This window comes from Schistocerca americana, chromosome 3 (genome assembly GCF_021461395.2).
Source record: "Schistocerca americana isolate TAMUIC-IGC-003095 chromosome 3, iqSchAmer2.1, whole genome shotgun sequence".
NCBI classification, from domain to species: domain Eukaryota; kingdom Metazoa; phylum Arthropoda; class Insecta; order Orthoptera; family Acrididae; genus Schistocerca; species Schistocerca americana.
In genome coordinates, this window is record NC_060121.1 from 595,385,194 (window position 1) to 595,402,379 (window position 17,186).

Below are 17,186 nucleotides of genomic sequence, written 5' to 3' on the forward strand. Positions count from 1 at the left end.
TCTTCATGGAGTGATGCGCAGAGGAAAGGTATCGATGTCGGTCATTGAGGCCTGGCACGAAGTCGGTGTTCCAAAGCATCCCAAAGGTCTTTTATGTGCTTCAGGTCAGGACTCCGTGCAGGCTTGTCCATTACAGGGATGTTATTGTTCTGTAAGCATTCCGCCACAGTTCGTGAATTATGGACATGTGATCGATCGTGTTGAAATATGCAATCGCTATCCCCGAAGTGCTCTTCAACAGTGCGAAGCAAGAAGGTGCTTAAAGTGGTACGCAAAACACCAAGAGATGCCAGCCCCCTCCATGAAAAACATGACCACACCATAACACCACGCCTCCGAATTTTGCTGCTCGCACTACACACGCTGCCACCGGGCACTCGCCAAACTAACACCGTGCCATCAGATCACCACATTGTGTACCGTGATTCGTCACTCCATACAACCTTTTTCCACGGTTCAATCGTCCAATGTTTACGCTCATTGCACCAAGCGAGGCGTCGTTTGGCTTTTACCGGCGTGATGTGTGGCTTATGAGCAGCCGCTCTACCATGAAATCCACGTTTTCTCACCTCCCGCCTAACTCTCATAGTACTTGCAGTGGATCCTGATGCAGTGTGGAATTCCTGTATGATGGTGTGGATAGATGTCTGCCTGTTACACATTACGAACCTCTTCAACTGTCGGCGGTCGCTGTCAATCAACAGACGAGGTCACCCTGTACGCCTTTGTGCTGTACGTGTCCCTTCACGTTTTCACTTCACTATCACATCGTAAACAGTGGACCTAGGGATGTTTAGGAGTGTGGAACTCTCGGGTACAATCGTATGACACAATCACCTGACCACGTTCGAAGTCCGTGATTTCCGCGGAGCGCCCCATTCTGCTCTCTCACAATGTCTAATGACTGCTGAGGTGGCTGATATGAAGTACCTGGTGGAGGCACGATGCACCTAACATGAAAAACATGTGCTTTTGGGGGTGTCCGTATACTTTTGATCACATAGTGATACTTACACTTCCAAATTGCGAAATTTTAACTTTTGGCAAACAGCAAATTATTGCTAATATAGTTAAGGACCACAGCTCTTAACAGTAGACAGCTACGAAATTTTAGCTTGCTACAGTTTCTTGCTTTACTACAATGACGGCTTAAAACTAAAATTACGTCTCACTTACAAACAGTATCATTACTTTGGATCTATTTTAGTGCGATACTACAGATAGCTCGGTAATCATACCTACTGTGTTGTCCTGTAAAAGCAAGTGAGTAACCTCGGCGATATATCGTTTTTATATAGAATGAAATCCGCAGGCAATCTTATAATGATCGTCATCTGTCCCAGTTTCCGACAGTATTCACTCGTCTTTTAAAAACGGCCTTGAGCTAAGCAAACAACCAATCGAGATAAAAGGTTCTTTTCATAGTGGTAGGCATCGATAAGAGCGTTTAATCTGTGAACGATATTACACAGTAACGCAATATACTCAGTGATATGGTGCATCAGAAAGGAAATCCCAAACAACTTTCTCGTACTAACTATCACTGTCGCAATGTGGCGCAAAATTGTTCACAGCTCAACTAGAAAATTACCTTCAGGTGCTTCTAAAGGTAAGCTTCTTGTACTCGAGTTCTAAGTTACAAAGCAGCAAAAGAGTACGACAGATATTCATCATCATTGCTATACACCAGATAAAAAAACCAAACAAACATTACACAGAAGTGTTGCAGTCCTGCAGTTTCAGAATTTTGGAACATTTATACTGCTGTTGGTTCCGATATTATGTGCCTTAAGTTTTACCCCTTCCCTTACAATTTTTAATAAATGTTCGATAGTGTAAAGTGTAACAACACGTTTAATCATCAGCTTTAAAGTTTCAAAATATGAATTCCGGAAGCTATGGTATTAAATTCATGACAATAATTCCTGTTATGTAAGGAGTACTTTAAGAATTATTATTCGAATTTCTTGAAAGAGCGTTGAATCTGAGAACTATATTACGCAATAAAGCAATATACTCAGTGATATGGTGCATCAGAACGGAAATCCCAAACAACTTTCTCTTACTAACACTGTCGCAATGTGGCGCAAAATTGTTTACAGGTCAACTAAATCTAGCAGTGTTTCATGGCATCTCCGGTTAAAACAATTTACAACGGTCAAGTTTCTTTCTCCTCTTCTTCAGGTTTTTCCTTGTATTTTAACGAGTTAGGGACATCGTCGCCATTATCATCAGCAGACACCATAGTCTGCTGCACGTATCCTTCTGCAGTTCTTCACATATTTCATTGTTCGTTCTTATTCACCGAAATATGTCCCGATTTTTCTGCCTATTACTCTGCTAAGGTCGTTAATTACCCAGAAAAATTCAGTTTGTTAACCAACGTAACACCCAGCCCCCCCTCCCTTCCTGCCATTCCACAAATTTGCAACCCAGTTTCATACAGATCGCTTGTTATCCTAAAAGGATATTTTAATGTAACCTGTTAGTCACGCCTCATTTCGTGGCTGGTTTACATCTAATTTTCTTTGAAGTACAGCACTTTTATATCCCATGCGAATTCAAACTATTTTATTTTACTATTTCTTTCTTTCAGGGATTATCCACTCCTATTTTTCATTTACCTGAAGCGTTCCAAGGTGTAACAATCTTACAGATGAAATCCTCGCTGTTTTCTTTCAGCATACTTATTATACCTGTGCAATTTTATTTTCACTGTAATTTTCAGATCCACTCTCATGCTTGTTCCACTGAGTTCATTTGTTCATTGTTGAAATGTTCTGCAGTCAATGTGAACGCATTAATGTTACCCGCACATCAGAGGTGGTTCACATAAGATTCGTTGATGAGTATCCCTTCCTCACTTAAATGCAATAAATTAGGAATCTCCATCTTTGTGTCCGGAAAAGTATTGACAAAAGGAAGTCTCCACTCTCACCAAGCAACGTAATAAAAGCGGTAGCTTGACTGTAGAAGTTGCTTAATAAGTGGAAATTTAATTACTTCTTTCACAATCGTTGTCGACACAGATTTCGTCGAAACCAAGTAGACTATTTTCCAAATTAAGTCTTACTTCTTCTCTGCTCTCTTCTCATTAACTGATTCAGTTTACGTTCTGAAATTAAACTTGAACGCCAAGGACAAGGGGCATGTTTACCGTGTCGGCAGCCTTCTTCGGATGTGAATACGTATTCACGTATTTTGAAATTGTGACGTGTCATTTCAGCAATAAAAGATAGCACACACTAACACACTGTTGAGTGCTGTACGATATTTGGCGGTTTACTGACGAGTATTAGTGCGCCAACTTCTGAATGCATAGAATCACGTATCAAAAGGCTGGTGCTGTATGACTATGTCACCAAAGCGAGTGTTATCTACTACCATCATCTGTATAAATCAGATGAACATATTACGTGTATTTCAGTCTGATAGTCTCATGAGAAATTATGTTCTAATGCTACATACCTTTTAGAGAAACGACCAACTTTCACAATGTTGCAGCATAAAGTATATGTCAATAAGAAATATGGCAGCACATGGCTTACATCAGCGCAAAACTGATCCAAGAGTTACACAGATAGACATAACACATATTTAGACCTCACTCAGAACAAACAGAAATTGCTTCATGAGTTAATGTTGTATTGTTTAATTCTTTGTAGCTGTATAAAGTATTATTGCTATTTTAATTTTAGATAAATATTTAGTTACTTAAAGGAACTTACATGTGCATAAAAGTACACAGGTTGAGCCAAAACAGAACATCAATTTAAAAATAACTAAGCAACTTACATTTAATTCCAGATAAGTTATTTGTGACTAAAGAAGAAAAATTTTCCGAAGTTCGTAGGGGAAATGGTGTTAGTGTACCAGTATGCACATTAAAAAGTGAAAAATTTGGCAAAATTTTTGGTGTGTTTGTACTCTATTTGTGCCAAATTACTCTCAGTTGTGGACATATCAGGTTAATTTAAAACCTTGTAGTTCTTCTCAAATTTCCTGTCTGAATGACAGTTTTAAATTTACTTTCGTTATTATGGACATGTTACGTGGAACGTTTTCTGAAGTTTTGATATCTCTGACCGTGTATATTCGGTGGTCCGTACACTCCTACCTTATGCTGTGGGTAACTTACCTGCGTGGTTTTTACCAAGATGAAAAACTGATACTGACATTAAAAAAATGAGTTGGCTATTACATAAGAAGGACTGTAAATAAACACGATGACTTTATTGAGAAGTGAATTTTTTCTCATTTTTTACTGCTGTGGAAACATATAGAAAACGTTATTCTGGTGATATGGTCCAAACTTTTCAGGATGATAAAAGTAATTTTGAGAGACATAGTCAGTCCTCTCTCTGTTTTGATGTAGAACTAGGAGGAATTTTCCGTATGGTGTGTAACAGATTTTAAATCAGTCAGTTTTTATTCATTAAAGTGTAATGACGTCTTCTTTACGCGACTGACTGTATTTTGGAACAGGTTCCTATAGAAACTGGAGTAATATTTCTACAAAATGTAATCTAAAGCCACCGTGAAGCAGCTCCCCTTAAATAGCAAGTTGTTGTTGTGGTCTTCAGTCTGGAAGACAAGTTAGATAGCAGTTGTTCTATTCATATCTGTATAAATACTTCCCTACATTCTTTTAAACCTATTTAGGGTATTCACTTCCCTCGTTGCCATATTGACTACTTCTTGGTTTCAGGATGTGTCTTACCCACCGATTCCTTCTTTTACTCGATTTATGTGGGAAAATGTCTTTTCTCGTCAAATCGATTCACCATTGATTCATTAGTTATTCGGTATACCCATCTCTGGTACTATATTTCAAAAACTTCTATCCGCTTGCTGTCTGCACTGTTTATCGTCCACGATTCACTTCCGTACAAAACTACACTCCTGATAATTACCATCAGAAAAGACTTCTTTAACTTTAAATTTTATATCAGACCTTAAAAAATTTCTCTTTTTCAAAAACGCTTTTCCATGCTGCTGCCCATCTGTGTTTTATTTACTTCTGCTCTCGACTTTCGCGTCCTTCGACTGGTTTCTGCAAAAGTTCTAGATAACTTTTCGCTCTCAATATTTTATTCATTCTCTGTTCAGAACATCAAAGAGCGTGTCCCAGACAAACATATTCGAAACCTTTCTCTGAATAAGCAAATGCTGTAAATGTACATTTTTCTGCGTTCAGTCTATCTTCTAAGTTATGTGGTGAGCGCAGTTCTGCCTATAGTGTTCCTACATTTCTCTGGAACCAAAAGTGATGTTCCCTGAGGTTGACCTCTGCCAGGTTTCCCATTTGTCTGTAAATAACTCGTCTCAGTATTTCGCCACCATGACATATTAAAGTGAATGAAACCTGTATGAGCCAGCATTCTTTGAAATTGAGGTTATTAAATTCCTTTTGAGGTCTCAGGGTATTGGCGTGTCACTTTTATCTTCCATACTAGGTGGAATAGTTTTATCATGGCGTCTTGTCGCAAGGATCTCTGACTTGCAGGTCTAGTTTGATTATGTGCATCAGGTAGCCTACTGTGGCCTCATTTACGGACAATCCCGGAATTAGCCTGAAGAAATTTAGGAAACTCGCACTATACACATATTGTTTCATAAAACATCACTATATACACTATCAGCTGATGTCAGGGTTACAGCGACGATGTCTGTTTCCATTTTGTGTCTAGTGATTTCCTGTTTGCTAGCCTGAAAAAACAGGCTCACCGTCCCTCAACAATGAGTGACACGCTGAGCTCAGAAAGGGAATAACGTCGTACACTGTACAGCTTTGGGAATAAGTTTTTCCAAAAAAGAAAAATAATAAGGAAGAGTAGTGTGAAAGTGGTATATGAAATAATATATCTTTTAATATCTATATTATTTATACATTGTGTGTTACCTTTTCTATCAGACCACTAGTCTATGTTGTTTAAGTAATCCTTCAATGTACTGGAAGTATAGTTTAACGCGCACTTTTTAACTGCCTTTTTAAATAACGTTTATAACTTTTATTTTGTGATCTTTTTGGAAGAAAATACTGTTTGAGATGTTTGTTTATTCGTTCTTATGAACTGTAAGTTCAATCTATCTCTTGTTACATAGACTTGGACAGAGATATTTGTGCAGTAATTATCAATGTTGGTTTTGATGCGAACAGCTGACCGGTAAATTTACTCACATGATGAAGTTAAAATCCAAAATGCTTCCAACGGATCTTTACAATTATTACTATTTTCTGCTATTATTCTCATTGCCCTTTTCTGTAGTTCCAAAACTGTGCCAGTATTTTCTGAATTTATTCCCCAGGAAAGAATTCCACAGGTAAGAAGTCTGTGTGCACATGAACAGTATGTACCTAAATGACACCGGCTCTTGCACGCTGATGGCAGGAGTCTGAGGGCGTAACACACTGATGAAATTCTATTCGTGTTTACCGCACATCATCCTATAACTTTTGTGTTAGTTACTCTTCCTATGGCGGGTCCATCTACAATTAATTTAACGATGCCATTTTCCGTCCAAGTTTCACAGCCCTCTAGATATTCCTTCGATCTTTCTTGCTTTCGTTCTTTGTGTAGTAGAGGATTGCCCTCTAAGCTCCTTACTCTTGAAGATGTGATTCTATTTTGTCTAAACATCACTACAATTTTCCTGTAGATTTTCTAGTTACGCACGCTCCTACGGCCTTGTATTTTTAGTCTAACCGTACCTGCTCCTTGTATTTTTATCAGTTTGTTTCTCTGCTGCTTCCACTATTTTAAGCTGCTGTAAGCTACTCATTCCTTTTCTACTGTATGCGTTTGCACTGTTGCTACCAGTCGTTGCATAATCTGCCTTTGAAACTCCAACAACGTCTGTTTCTCTCAATTTATCCATGACTTGTTTTCCTTTGATATGTACGGCGGCACCAGAAGCGCAATAACAACGTTGCCCAAGTGAACAATTAGAAGAAATTTACTGGAAAAGGCGCATTAACTAAATGTTCCCCTTCGAGTACGTTTTTTTTTTTTTTTTTTTTTTTTACATTGACAATGCGCAATTAACTCTTATCTGTGCCTAACTGACACAGTAATTGTCTGTTGAGCTAAAGGCCCCAAGTAAATATCAGATTTAATGGCCGAATTTACTTTGGACGAAAATTCAATGACTCGCCCATGATGACGACCAGTACCAAAGCCCACAAATATCAGTGCTGCAAAGGCCGTATCTACGTGATGCAAGGTGGCGGTGCTGGTAGCTCCGCAAGACTCACGTTTCTGGCTCGAGTAATGGGTCGTGGATCCTGATGGTTCCTTAGCTCTGACTGCGGAACCGCTACTGCAGTCTGTGCCTTCCTCAGATAAATCGAAGCACAGAACTCCGTGGCACAGCCTAGGCGCCAGTCTAAATACCATGCAGGTATCATGATACAGCAGGGTTCATTTAGGGCCATTTGACCCCACGTAAGCATGTAGGTTGACGGGTCCAGGGACCTCTCGTGGCGCCAACGCTGCTGCCTGGTGGCTTGGTGGTCTCGCAAAACCTATCGGCCGATGTCTGCTGAACCGGGCCTTGTGACTCCGCTACACGGTCCTCCCCTTTGACTCCAGTGTATGGTTGGCTGCTATGTGATAGGTGAATTACACCGATGTAGCATCCATAATTTCATTATATAAAATGCATGTTTGTCCATCTGTCTTTTTTTTTTTTTGTACCCAAATATCGACCGATTTCAGTCATGGACCATCTTCACGGATAAAGGTTAAATTGTTTAAGCCACAACATTACATTTGTCATTATTTAAATAATGTGTACCGCATGTCATAAATATCAACATACGACACAGGTCTTTTAGAAGTAATCATACTAATACCAAGTGTACACAGAGTACTGCTGCATTTTTTAAATTTCTAACTGAAAAGACAAATACCAACTGTCATAGATATAGTCTTGAAAATAATTTAGTAATTATTTATTTTGGTTGAATTTCCAAAAAATGCTGAAATACGTTCTTTATCGTTTTCTGACCGAGAATCCGAATACCAATTTTCGTTGGTCTACTTCACAATTGCCTTAATGGAGACATTAAAAAAAAATGTTTATCCCCTGTTCCATCCCGTTGGAGTTGTAATTTCGGAAAATTCTTTCTTAAACATCGCTTACAGTATAAGATCCACACCTTCTGCTGATTTCAAGCTTATGTCCTTAGCGGTTTGGGCTGGGCGACAATGAGCCAGTCAGTCAGTCAGCCAGGACATTACCTTTTATATAGAGAGATACACAAATCATTACCCACCGAAACAATGATCAAGGAATTCATCTGACTACGAAATTAGACAGGGATATCAATTAACTTAGTTTATTACATGTAAAAACAAAAGAAATGTACAATTTTGAACATGGCTGACGTTTGTAGCAACCGTATATACAAATTTGAAAAATATGCAAAAAACCAGCCAACCGGTTGCAAAGGCTTTCTATATACCTTGACCAGGTTTCATCACCTCTAAGGGTGACTTCACCACAAGGTAAGGTAATTACCTAAAATGAATATGTCAGATTAAATTCTTATCTAATAAAAGTTACATTAATGTAAACGAGTGTAAAACAAATAGTACTTACATGAAGAACATATCGTCAAAGATGTACAGTGATTTAAGAGCTGAGTTTCTCAACTCATACATTAAAATATAAAACATGATGTTCTTCAAAAGGTCAAACATTAAAACATAAGTAACACCGGTGCGGTGTGAAAAGGCTGACTGTGTGGTAACTAGTCACGCTGCCATTAAACGTAATGTAGGGTGCGCCACAAGCGGGCCACTAGTAACGTGGGCAAAACAATTTTGTATATTACACATTTTCTGAAGTAAATCACACGTATAGCTAATATAGCTTTTAACAAAAATTAATTTTACAAATTATTGAGTAACATTTATAAATGAGCTTCAAACGGGATAAAATAGTACAAAGTTCGCTACGTTTTACGTAGCACAGGTTGAACCAGAGTTAAGTACGACTGAAATTACATTCGTAATGAAGAACAACAGTTCATTATATGACACAAAATTTGAAAAGAAAGCTTGCATAACTAGGGCACAGAGGTCATCTGGTAATGAGCGTAGCTTAAAAGAAATGGATTAAAAATCATTGGAAATAATAAGCTAATGCCTTGGTAAACCTGGATCAGGAATCTGGAATGTAACTCAGGTGAACACACCTCTGTATAAAATATTTACATTCGCAGAAGTCGTAACATGATTGTTGAAGGACTGTTCATACAGGCAGAAAATACTACAGAAGGACATGCTTGCCCTGCATCTACTGCCGGAGTTGAAAGAATGTTGAATCACTAACTGCAATCCGGTCTTCAGCATGAAGACTGAAATTTCTGAACGTCGTTAAAGATAGTTGGACTTTCCCTACAGTCCACCTCACTGTTGCGTCTGAACCTCACCACACTCAATCCTCAGATGGTGGCTAAAGTGGCTGCAAACTCAGTCGCTGACTCTGTTCTGGCAGCTTGCGTCTAAGTTCAGCTCAGATGGGTGAGAGCCTCTGGTCGCAGACAAGTCTGCAGCAGTCGTCTAGATGTGAAGTCCGCCCTTTGAGAACCTCGCCAGAGAAATAATTTTCTGCAGTTCTACTCCGATAAGAAAAACTCGATTCTCTGCGTTTTCTGGCATCATGTAATTTTGATCGGCTGAATGGTAAACTGATAAATACTAGGAGTGCAGGCCAGTAAGAAGTTGTCTTACAAGATGCTGGTCTCCCTTCCTCACTCGCATTTCACGTGGTTAACCAGTTACGAAATCTCTTAGAATTGGCGCTCTAAAACGTCTGCTCTCTCTGTTTGCGTTTGTCGCTCAGTAAGGTGGGATCTCTGCAAACACAGCTGCACTGTTTAATCCAACTCGTAAATTATTTCTAACAACCAATCGCCCCTGCTTTACATTTTCTTAAACCTCCGTTAGGTACGTGACACTAACACGTATAGGTGCGTGGTCTACATTCGTATATCAAGATTTACAGGGTGATCAAAAAGTCAGTATAAATTTGAAAACTTAATAAACCACGGAATAATGTAGATAGAGATGTAAAAATTGACACACAGTGTCTCGCGATATTCAAAAGAGGGCTAAAATTTCCGAACCCATTGCATTTTTAAGACGTTATCTTACCAGCCCGAGGTTTTTGGTGAATTTTGCCTGCCTCCAGATTTTCCAACATAGCAGTTCTTCTGGGACTCTGCTAAGAACGACAGTTATTCCCCCGACCGCACACCGCTAACCAAACAAAGTGTCTTGTTTCTACTAGTCGTGGAGATGTAATACGGATTATAACTTTGATTAGCCAGTGTCAAGGCAGTTGTCCTCAAAGTAATGTCTGACCCAAATGTCTGGTGTGGTCCTTGGCATGTGTGCGGGCGGCATTTCTGTGAATTCTGCTGGGGGCTGGCTCCCGCCTGTTAGGCAACCCCTACAGCTTGTTGCCTCGTCCACAGCCAGGTGCAGCCTGGTTTCATAGTAGCATCTCAATTAGTTATATATGCAGATTAATATAGGAAATTGTAATCTAGGTAACTAAGTATTGACAATCACTGGTACTTATACATGTCTTATTTTTTGGTGGAAGGTGACTTTATTCAGATTTGATTTGACTCTACTTTAGGGCTCTACACAAGTGAGCAGGAAAGTTTGGGAAAAAGGAACTTTCACATTATATCACAGCTTTCTGCTCTTTCCACTTTATATAGTAGCTGCTGCTGAACTCAGAATTCATATAGTATACGTGCATTAAAGGAATTTGCCCAGACTAGGTACTGGGATTATGTGTTAACCATTGGCAATGTTCGTTTGGACAACGATAGTATTTTGCCAAGGCTTCACATCATCATTTATTGTGTTCCTTACCAATGTAATAAGCAATTATGCACTCATTCATTTCCTTCCTGGCATAAAAGGGTAATTTTATTTATTAAACAAATCAAATTCATCAAGAGTACTACCTTACAACTAATTCAATCATATTTTAAAATTAAGTTTACAATTCGTATTCCTATCTTGGCTCTTATTCACACTCATTGACTCTATAAAGAATGTATTGTTACTTTCCTTACTCATTCACTCACTGATAGATTAGGCTCACTCATAATTCTTCATTCTTTAAATGTTAATTAATTATTCCTTCTAAACTAAAACCATTCTTACAATTTCACTCATACATCCTTTTTACAAATATATGTGTTAAAGTACTATAAACATGGCAAAATAAACCTGAAAGTACATCGTCACACAATAACATATATAGCGCAAGCTACAAATGAAACTCAAGAAATGTATATGCAACAGCTTACGTGACACAAAAATCCAAACAAAACTGAAGACATATGCAATTCACAAAATTCAACTTCGGTGCTGAGTTCACATTTGTGTCACTGTGCACAAAAATAGTGTACATATCTATAAATAGTGATACATCAGGTGTGGTCAAACAGTAAGTAAATAGTAATACAAAAACGGTGTGCTCCTAATAAAAGAAAATAGCTAAAACAGGTTAAAACAACGAAAATATTAGAGTAACGACCATAGTTTTCGTATTCCTTTTAATCAAAACTTACACATTAGTCTGCATTATAAAAAAAGTATGAAACACAAAATATCTTAAATTCTCCCAGTAAGAAAGAACACACAAAATATTAACCTCGGTTTGAGGTACAAAACTAGTTCGTTAAACGAGATTGACGTGGTAACAGGTTTGGTACGAGTAGCGTGGAATTAGTTCGTGTGTCCAACGTTCACAGTAACAAGAATAGTTTGTTGACGCACCATAACATCTTGTAGTTTGACGAGAAGGCGAACTACTTGTGTGGAACACAATTTCCTTTCTCTCTGTTCACCGACATTATGAAATCGTTAGTTCAAGTTTTCATCATACTGGCGACCGTAATTTATCATAAAAGATTCAAGTTATTGACGTGGTCACAGCTGTCCACGCTTGGTTTTGGGTACATGCACAAGAACAAAGTCATAATAATGTATTTTCCTTGCTTGACAGTCTCCCATGACACATCGAAATTGCATGGTTTAGTGTCTTTTCACTTATCTAACATTGTGAATCGTGATAAGTATTTATTTAAGAGCTGATCTCCTCTCAATCGACAACACATTTCACTTCGTTCACAAGGTTCTACATTAAAGCCAAAACTGTGTGTCCTACCTGAATAACATCTTGAAAATTGTGCGCTCTTGGTGCTCTCACAGTTCACTGTGTATAAAACAGGTACATCTATTACATGAGCAACACATAATGGTTTGTTGACAGTAGCTACGTGCAGTCCCCACGTGATATTATCGTTTTGTACTTGCAGACAGAGCTGCTGGAGCGTTTTATAAAGACTACTGTCAATGCCAGTCAGAATCCGGAGTTTCGCCGATACCGTGTGACTGTAGAGATGGGCAAGCTGGACTTGCATATCCAACAATTCTGAGTATTATAACTACTCTTTCTCCCCGTTGGGATGGAATCGGCTGTGTCTAAGACTCTGATGCTGCACCCAATTACGGTAAAATGAGGTAATGCGAGCTTTGAGATTTGACCACAGTGTCGAAGGAAATCCTTCTCGAATGTTTTAATTTGATATTCCAGACAGGTGACTTTCTCACTCTTGGAGAGAGACAGTTTTGACCCCTCTCTTCAAATGAGGAAAGGACCGCACATGTTCCAGCAGTTACCAGAGTATCGCCTTACCGAACTTTGTTGGAAAGACCCTGCTGGATCGAATGATTAACCGTCATCTGTTCTGGATATAGAGGCAAGGGAGCTCCTACCCACGTCTATCTGCTTCCCAGCTGTCAACTGCAACAGCTTGTACATCATCTTTCGAAGTTGTTGAGGCAAGTCAGTCACATTGCTCATGGGGGCCTATCTGTGAATGGATACCTTGTAAACTGTATCTCCAACTTGACAGCTTCCCAATAAGCTAATGCTAACGTCATGGCATCATATTGGCACAAAACACAACCTCGCCCTACTTCCAGTTGTAAAACAGGGTATGTATGGGGTTGTAACACATCGAGACTCAGTTGAAAAGACTTTGCTAACAACCAAATATTGTAGAATAAAAGCTTCAATGAAATCGACAGAAATCCTTGATAATTATCACAAAAAGAACAGTGTTCTGCCGAGGCTTAAGTCATTAAAAGGGGCACAGTACAAAATAATGAAATAAATCAGGAAATATTTTTGTATAATAATCTTATTCGGCCCTGGGGACAGACAAGTGAGGCATCAACCAGAAACAGGTATCACAATACAACCCCGTGACTTTATAAGCAGGCATCCAGATAACACCATACATTAAAACCCATGAGCTGCGATAAGAAGAGACACAGTCTAGTATCATCAGACTCCACCATCTACCAATCTGGTACTACAGACAACACAGCTACACAGAGCTACCTAACATCCTGACAAAGGAAAGCAAAAAAGTGCAGAAATTGTTATAGGTATATGCGATGATTGAATCTTCTGCACGAATACAAAAAACACATCTCAGAAAAACGCTCTTATGCACCATGGCCTATACTGTGAAGTACAGGCTTCACAACTAGTAATGGCTACAACATATTTGAAAATGCCACAACAGGTACCAGCTGGCTTCAACTACTTTCCTACACGCCACACAAACTTCACATTGCGAAAAACTGTCAGTTTCTCGCCAATAGATGTGCGTCGTAAATGAACAACACTTGTTGTCACTACATTTCCGCCATAACTAAACTCTTCAGTGTCCGTTGTCTCTGACTGTAGGCTGCCATCTTCTTCTGAAGACTGAGAGAAGACCATGTCTACTCACGCCTTCTGCGTGAATAAAAAAATCACAATTCTGTTAAACCTCTCTCCTATGCACCACGGTCTAGGCTTGCAGTATAGACTTCACAACTTATAATGGCTGTAACATACTTCAAATCAGTGCAATAGACACAAGCTGACTTCACTACTTCGGTACCTGCCGCACACTAACATCACATTGCGAATACCTGTCAGTTGGCTGCCAATAGATATGGGTCATAAAACGCATAACACATGGTATCCCGTACACGTCTGCAACAATTAAACTGTTCACAGTTCCTCTTCTCTGGCTGTGGGCTGCTGTCTTCTTCTGGACACCAGGAAAGGACACCATCCACTGTCCAAATAGGCAGTGTCTACATACGGCATGGCCACGCCCTGTATTAACCAATACAACCATCCACTCGCATCCTATATCCATGCAACACCACCTCCCAGTCTCTTACCCTTTGCATTTCACTTGCTGGCCGTCAACGAACTCACTCTCCTTCAAAATGTCGCTTGTGGTTACTACTTGTGCCAGCAACACCAAACCCGAAACAAGTGTGACCAGCACTCCAACGCAGCCCAGCACCGCCCACAACCTGTCAGCTGAAGGACACTATGGCCTCTGGCAGTGGCCCAAGCTGTTATATCAGCTTCTCCTCCGTAACATTGACTGGCATCTTTGGGGCCAGCCCTCCAACAGATAACCCCATCAGTCGTGTCAATGCCTGGATCCTGGCAGTATGTCACAGGATTGTCAGCTGCTTCCATGGTGGCCACAGCACTGACGACCAGATGATTTGAGCTTACGTCTCCATACAGCAGACTGCCCACAGCTGAATCGTATTCCCTCAGAAAAGCTCAGAAAGATGCTGCTGCTGACCTCACATTGCCGAACGTGCCCTCTAACAAGAATCACAAGCACCGGACCCACGCAAGCGCGGCAAGCAGGGCTGGTGGTAAGAGAAACACGCCTTCTAATTCAATTTTACCGCTCATACTGAAGCAGTGAGTAAGAATTGAGCAGCCTGATGAACAAAATCATTACGCTACCCAGTTATGTTCATAAACTACCAATGAGAACAATAAGAATTAGTTGTAACACAACCTAACTCAGGTCCTGGGATCTCTGCGAATGCTTGAACTCGCAGACTATCACTCACTACCCCAGGATGGGTCAAATGTAGAATATTTCGTCGGTAGACGGGACCTTTTTGTACCGAGTAGTTTTAGTTACAATGCAGCTACTCACATAGGCCCAGCGTGGGCTGTAATTCCCATATGGCAACGAAACTTAGTAGACACTGTAGTGCATTAATACGGAACCGCTTTACTCTGAAAAAAAAAGAAAAAAACACAAAAAATACAAAAAGTATTTGTTTCAGTTTTGGCCGCCAGGTGAAAAGCTGGCCCTGCGAATGAAAGAATGGCATATAGAAATGAAGCCATATGTAAGGAACCAGGAATCAGGATGTTGGCACGAAAGCTAAAACAAGTGTGAAAAGCATAACGTTGATTCTATTATTGACAGGCGCTCACACAATTTACTCAATACGAGCATCGGAGACGTCGACGAGATGCAGCATCCGTAAAATGAATTGATCAACAGTTGCGTAGGTTAATATTAAGCAGATCTTTCACCGGATAAGCGACTTGAAGCGTTGCCCCATCGTGCATGAAGTCACTGGTTTTTACAGAGTTGCGCACTTCCAGAGCAAGAATCTCGTATTGTAAAAGGAGTACAGATGTCACGATACCCCTGACAGGTCTTCCGAGTGTAATCTCTTCAAAAGAGAACGGACCGAAAATAAAGATGCTTGTGAACCACGCCACTCAGTTATATATGATGACAGCAATGGCTCATAATGAAGAACACGCGGTTTAGCAGTACCCTAAATTCATCAGTTCTGTATATTCACTGCACCCTGTAGTGAAGAATCTCCTTCATTACTTCGCAGAATATTTTCAGCCACATATCATCAACTCAGATCCATACCACAACGTTGCTGTGGATCATGATGTACAGCTACTGCACCGTCTGGATCTTGTATGGGTACAGCTGTAAAATAGACCGCAGAACATTCCATATTGTTGACCATGGTATGGATAATTCTTGATGACACTGCACGAGCCCTGGCACAACCGGGGCACATGCAGCATGGTCAGTTTCAGCAGCAGCAACGTTGTCAATAACTTCCACTGGGATAGGACGCCTTCCTCTTCCAAGTGCCACACAATGCTCACCTGTGTCTTCACATTTCATTATCATCTTTTTGAGACCAGTTAATGGCATCAGTGCTCTCCTCAGACATTTCAGTTGCCTATACTCTCTCAAGGCAGCACTGTAATTGCTGCCGTTCACGTCAGACAGTTTCATAAACAGATCACAGTCTGTCTTCTCGATAGCTACACTGTTCTCTCGTGTTATGGCTTGTCAGTTCACAGCGTGGATCTCATTCCGTCATATAAATAGTGTACAGTGCCACATCTGCACCTGTTTTCGAGTGTAAATTGATTCAGAATTAAGGCGTTAGCATAAGTATTAAGTTTCCTTGCCATACAATAAATACAACCTACACTGGACCTGCGTGAGTAGCTGCACTTCAATTATAAGCATCTGGAATTTGCAGGTCGAGGTATGGTAGTTAATATTTGGGATATGTTCACTCCGTTTCCAATTACAGAGAAATAAAGCAGTGATGTGTTGGCTGAAGAAAGAAGAAGATCATGAAGAATAATATTTAACTGCAATGTGTGGCACAAGCAAGCAGCTAATTTAAAATTAGCACCCCTGCTGTGACAGAAGCAACAGGCTGATGTGCAGATCACTTGTTTTCTTCCAAACGTAAAACGGAGTGGGACAATGAGGCACCTGAATCCCTCAAGAGGCTTGACACATCTCTTGATGAGTCACTGATCTTATCTCATCTACTATCATCGAATCAGCTGAAGACAGCGTGATTAAACAGTCCATTGTGTACTACAGCTTCATTGTATCCAAAGTGCATAATATTTCGGTAATCAGCCATATCGCCATCGTCAGGTGTGCTGAGCTCATGAGGACACATGTCCAACCAACATCCCCTGCTCCCACGAGCCGCTCACTCCACGTTGAGCTCCTATGGCTGCATGTAAGCGGTCGCGTGGACGCTAGCTCATAGCATTAATGTAAGTTGTCAGTCGGCCCTGGTCACAAGGTCGTTGTGTTTGCCTGTTAGGCTCACACAGCTGTAGAGGGCAGACAGAGCAGCCCCTTGGCGAGACAGGTCTCCAGCAGAACAATGCTGCTATACCTGCATTGGCGCCAGTCGAAGGCTGGACTGGGGGCGATGGACTGATGGGACGCATCTACACAGTGGAATCGT

The 17,186-nt window shown here is 40.3% G+C and overlaps 1 protein-coding gene across 1 annotated transcript in view; it reads right to left on the minus strand.

Moving 5' to 3' along the window:
• Positions 1–1,306, minus strand: part of LOC124607290 (zinc carboxypeptidase-like) — a 67,420-nt gene extending 66,114 nt beyond the window's left edge. The window contains exon 1 of the mRNA XM_047139576.1: positions 1,239–1,306. The gene's annotated coding sequence lies outside the window, so the exon portion shown is untranslated. The remainder of the gene's footprint in view (positions 1–1,238) is intronic.
• Positions 1,307–17,186: the final 15,880 nt, after the last annotated feature.